The sequence below is a fragment of the Macrobrachium nipponense genome, chromosome 39, assembly GCF_015104395.2.
Source record: "Macrobrachium nipponense isolate FS-2020 chromosome 39, ASM1510439v2, whole genome shotgun sequence".
Lineage (NCBI taxonomy): Eukaryota > Metazoa > Arthropoda > Malacostraca > Decapoda > Palaemonidae > Macrobrachium > Macrobrachium nipponense.
The window spans coordinates 25,407,806-25,414,160 of record NC_061099.1 but is presented as its reverse complement, the minus strand read 5'-3'; positions in this window follow the sequence as shown (position 1 = coordinate 25,414,160).

Genomic DNA, 6,355 nt, shown 5'->3' with positions numbered 1-6,355 from the left:
TTATTCTGTTTTCTCTACAGCAACATATTCTCAATTTACTTTTCGAAGAGACCTGTCAAAAGAAGAATATTAATTATTATTTTATTTCTGTCTGCCTATGGATGGTGCATGAAATCAAATACGTTTCCTAATATTGTTGTATGCTGAGGAATAAAGCTAAATTTATATATATTTTTCCATTTACTTCTTCACAATATAAATATTTTTCTTGTTCCGCCTTTCATATTTTCCTACTAATTGAGCCTAACGTATTCTGTCTGGCTGTCCAAATCAGCACGGTCTTTCTCTCTGAGGCTTTTATTTCCTTGAATTTCTTAGAGCTGTCAAGCACTGACTATTCATTAACATCTCTCATCTCTTCTCATGCTTTAGGTCCCAAATTTTAATAAATCATATCAATTGATCATCTTTAAATATCTCTAAATTAAATGTCCGTTCTTTTTGCCATCGGGGATACAATAAAACTGGTTAATAATTAGCAGGATATGAATTACGGATGTTACACTTTTAAGTAATGGAGTTACATTAATGGGTACGATCGTTAACTTTACAGATACTCTCCCACATGTAAGTTAACAGAAGTTCAGTACTTGTATAGTCATGAGCTCCTAACTTAGACTCTTCCTTCGTTTTTTTAAACACAAAATGTTTCGTTATGTCAAATTCGCTAGGCATTTAAAGCCTTTCGTTAGGTCTTATCGTCTCGTTTAGCGTCGAGTTAAAACAACAATTTGCAACATCTGATGGCTTTCCCGTGGGGACCAGGAAACTGTCATATGTCGAAGATAAGATAGTAAAGTTGTTGTTTTCAGTAATCAACCTCTGAATAACCTTTAGGATTGATTTTATTGCCGGTATAATATTAGGTTGTTTTAGTTACCCTTCTAATCAAGGAGTCTTTAGTTACCATCCCTGATTTTGCATAAGAATTGCCTTTTTATTTGCAATACCGAGTAGTTATGGGTAATGCTTTAGGAGATTAGGGCTAATAGGAAATCTGTGAAGATGTCATCTGTTGTTTTATCAAAGTTCCTGGCGTCAATTAGCTAGTCATAGGGAATGATTAGCACAATTATTGCTACCCTGTAATATCCAGAGTCACCTCCTTAATGCTTATGGCTTTACCTCTAATTTTAAATCATTTCTCTTAGCAGGAAGTGGCTCTGAAAAGATACCAATCAACGGACTCTGTTTTATTCATACTTACAGTGATAAATCATGTACAAGCACGGTCTCTTTCTTTACAATACGTTTTTCTATCCACCTAAATAACATTCTGAGTCTTCCTCGTTTCTAACTTAGTAACACTTTTGAATACTGTCTTTCCATGAAGCTATCGTCCTGAACTGTAGTACCACCAGCAAATATATCAGCCATGCCACACCATATCAACGATTCATTTTCATATCCAGCAACTTTGCATCAATGCTTGCTCTCATTTTCATTCTCCACTGCCTCTATGCTATTTCTGCCAAAAGAAATGAAATATTAGCTATTTTCATTACGTTCACACTTTCTTACTCAACTGAACTGGAGGCTTAGGCTTATGTAAACATTTACGGCTATAGTTTGTTTGGTGCCTGTTTGTATGCAAAAATGTCTGGCCCAAAATGTCAATTTCTTTTTACTTCTTCCCCAAAACCACTGGAACGATTCCAAACAAACTTGGTACAAAGAACAGACGAATAAAGGCAATTAAAAAAATTAAAAATGGAACAAATCTCCCATCGAAATAATAATAATAATAATAATAATAAGGAAGAAGAAGGACTAATAAAAGCAGACGAAGACCCAGAATATACAGAGACAGGAGAAAGACAGAAAGAACAGAGGACTGGCACAACAAACCAATGCACGGACAATACATGAGACAGACTAAAGAACTAGGCAGCGATGACAATTGGCAATGGCTATAGAGGGAGAGCTAAAGAAGGAAACTGAAGGAATGATACAGCGGCACAAGATCAGGCACTAAGAACCAGATATGTTCAAAGTACGATATACGGAAATAACATCTCTCCCATATGTAGGAAGTGCATACGAAAAGTGAAACCATAAACCACATAGCAAGTGAATGCCCGGCACTTGCACAGAACCAGTACAAAAAGAGGCATGATTCAGTAGCAAAAGCCTCCACTGGAGCCTGTGCAAGAAACATCAGCTACCTTGCAGTAATAAGTGGTACGAGCACCAACCTGAAGGAGTGATAGAAAACGATCAGGCAAAGATCCTCTGGGACTATGGTATCAGAACGGATAGGGTGATACGTGCAAACAGACCAGACGTGACGTTGATTGACAAGGTCAAAAAGAAAGTATCACTCATTGATGTCGCAATACCATGGGACACCAGAGTTGAAGAGAAAGAGAGGGAAAAATTGGATAAGTATCAAGATCTGAAAATAGAAATAAGAAGGATATGGGATATGCCAGTGGAAATCGTACCCATAATCATAGGAGCACTAGGCACGATCCCAAGATCCCTGAAAAGGAATCTAGAAAAACTAGAGGCTGAAGTAGCTCCAGGACTCATGCAGAAGAGTGTGATCCTAGAAACGGCACACATAGTAAGAGAGTGATGGACTCCTAAGGAAGGCAGGATGCAACCCGGAACCCCACACTATAAATACCACCCAGTCGAATTGGAGGACTGTGATAGAGCAAAAAAAAAAAAAAAAAAAAAAAAAAAAAAAAAAAAAAAAAAAAAAAAAAAAAAAAAATAATAATAATAATAATAATAATAATAATAATAATAATAATAATAATAATAATAATAATAATAATAATAATAATAATGTGGATAATGGGCAACAGATAGATACATTTTTAAAAAATAATCTTCTGCGGATGTTTACCAGCCTAGAAATTACAAAACTTACAAGAAAGAAGGATCATAGTCATTCAAACAACAGCGTCCAAAGTTTTACATGGGAATAAATAAATAAGGAAAAATCCCGAATAATCTTCTTTTGAAGAGCTTCAGGGCTACTATATCCTGTCAATCCTCTTCATGTAGTGTAGGTTCAAGGCTGTTCAAACCATGGCCTCAGTGACCGAGGCGAGTCCAAAAGTCCAAACTTTGACATGGGGATATGTAAGAGAAAAAAAATCTTTGGAAAACTTGTCAACAACCACAACAAGGCTGCAGTTTGATAAGCATGCAGTCATCCTCATGGTGTGGAGATTTGCGTTTATTCAAACTATGGTCAGGGCAAGTTCTTCTAAGGGTCCCGAGATTCACATATGAATGCACGACACAAGTCTTAACCCTATATACTTGCAAAAGCAGGAAGGTATCTTTGGTGGGCAGTGTGCCTAATCTGACCTCTATTTGACTATTAACTCAAATTAAGTTTTCTCAGTTTTTCTGTTCTTAAAAAAATTCAAATAGCATCATCTCCAGCTGCATCCTCACACATTTTACCCTCAAGAACAGACAACTAGACTAGTTTCTTTTCCTCCTTATCAATCTTCAAGGCCACTTAAATAAATTCAATAGAAAATATTTAGCAATCTTACCAATCTGGCTGACCGTTGCCCTTCTCTCGTTACTCAAGACTAACAATTAGTCAGCAATTTCTTTTCATTTTTACTTGTGCTATGCTCTGCAACATATATTACTCTTAATACGTTAGCACAAAAAATTATATCCATAAGGTTTTTCTAATGACTGTAGCACCGATTTCGGATTGTAAATAGTATTTTGGATTTAAAACATAAAGACTGAGATCTAATCATCCTTTTAGAAAAACTAAATGAACGAAGGTCCGTCTATTAAATGACTTATATTGATTTTATAGATTTTAGGCATAAAGCCAAGCACTGGGGCAACTAAGGCGCTGATACGGAAATTGACAGTGAAAAGGTTTGAAAGATGTAATTGGATGAAAGCCTCGCAGTTGCACTACGAATCAATTGTTAGAAAAGGATGGAAAGTAAGATGTAAGAAAGATAATATGAAAGGAGGTACAGTAAAATGAATGAAAGTAGTTGCAGCTAGGGGCCGAAGGGACGCTGCAAAGAACCATTAGTAATGCCTACATTGCACCGCATGAGGTGCACTGACGGCACTAACCCCCTACGGGGCGTCTATAAATTAGATCTAAAAGTAGAAAAAGATGGCTGTCTGCCCTGCCATTATCAAACGTGAACCTTTTCAACGTAAATTCAGTTGATCTTCAAAAAACATTAATCATTTAACTTCTATTCACTCTCTCTCAAGATATACTTATACGTATCTCTTCATTCTCTTTATCTAGTTCATATTTAAGATACTTACTACAATGAAGTAGTGAAAACATTCGCTAATTAAAAAAAAAAATAAACAGACAAGAGGATAAATTACCTGCTTATCTGCCTACCTACCTGCCCAATTGTGAAAATCATTAGTACCAGTTATCACCTACCGCCAGGTGACTGACGTCAATATGGTGTTCCCCTTGCCCTTAGTTAGGTAACTAACTGAAAGTATCCATATACGAAGCAGATGCTGATTTAATTTTGGCGAGGTCTTGTTAAGTGAATTTTCAGTAGAGAGATTATTTCACCTTTGCTATATGTCTTTATAGCCTTTAAAAAAAGTGGCTTGATGTGGAAAAGAAGGTTACAGAGTATGCATAATAGAATGAAATAACACCAAGACTTACAAAAGGATTTATGAGGTTGAGGCTTTCAAATACTTGGGAACAATGGTACCACATAATGGTTCCTTTAAGTTGAAACAAAATAACGGTTCTTTAAGTTGAAATTCAGTGAAAGACTGAAAAAGGCAAATATTACAACAGGCAAGCTGAATAAGATTCTGGAATCAAATACATCGAAAATGCATACGAAAGTCTGATCAGACTAGACCCATGTTTCGTACGATTATTATTGCTATGAGGACATAGACCATAGTATGACAAGGAAAACATAAGAGGGGTTAGGAAGCACTGGTATGCAAGCCAATTTTGGAAATTTTAATGGAGACATAGAAATTAAAGGAATATATGAATATGTGACAAAACGGCTTACTAGTCAGATGGCTTAGAAACAGCCTAATTGCCTAAAGAAGATTTATATTTAATCATCTTGTCGTCGATTTTTCACCACTGCCATAATAAATGAATGATTGTAAGTAACTTGTATGCTTGATTTTTCATAAAGTAGATAGGTATACAGTAAATATTCCAGCAAATGCCTAGCTCTACTCTAGAAAAAAAGAAAACACTGAGTATGCAGGTAATAACTTCTACCACAAGTCTGCAGACCTCTGAGAATCTCATTTCTTGTGTATACACACCATCTAATATTATCTGGTAATCAGTGCTGATTCGTGCTTTATAACAATTATTATCTGCTGTGGGAAATCCTGAGAATTCTATTTTGAACCAACCGCGCAGAGGAATTCTGAAGAATTCTGTGATACAGAGAACATTTTAAAAAATGAAGAATAACAGCTTTCATTATTCTTTAACGAGTTGCTAAATAAATTACATTTCTGAAGGCACCGTTTTATGAAAAATGTTCTCAAAGGCTCTGTTCATTACCGTTCTGAAGACAAAGAGGTTACTTTACGCCAGCATATGTTGTTTCACATGAACTGCTTCGGCGACATTCTGTCGGGGCTCTGAGTTAAAACAGGATCTTCGTGAACGCTTATAAAAATGTGACGATAGTGAGTAGATAAGTCTAATTCGATGTATTCATGAGCAACTGTGAGAAATACCAGTGGCAGATGAGAAATGAGTGAACGGATTATGAAAAGATTTACGTAACGCAACTATCGATAAATACAAGTACGAAAAACAACGACTTAAATAATTGAAGATAAAAGTGGAGGGGTTGGTTTATTTGCCAATTTCATTCCTTCTCCCTTTCTACCATATAGCGAGTGGAAAAAACGTAAAAAAACTACTTCATCTCGGTAAATGGTGTATATCATAATAGGACAGGTACAATCAAGGAAGGACACCTTGTGTAGAACAGAAGAACATTCAAAGCTTCAAAGCCACCTCTTACACCTACCCTCTTTCCCCTGTAACAATTTTTCACCTACTGCGCACACTCTCACGTGATTCCTGGAAGCAACAGCCATTCCGTTTCGTCAGCGTTTCCTAGGCCTACCCTACACCCCCTCTCTCTCCCAAGACTCCCAGATAAAAAAAAAAAAAGGAATTACGAAAACGTTGCAGGTAAGCAACGAGATAAGGACAACGACTGAACAGGTGAGACGGTTGTGACGAACCCATAAGACTAGTTCGTGTTGGTTAGCTGATAAAGGAAGATTAGAGCAGCGAAGAAAAGGGATATAAAAAATTATTTCCCTGAGAGAGAGAGAGAGAGTCCAGTTTCCTAAAAATACTGAAAGTATATAA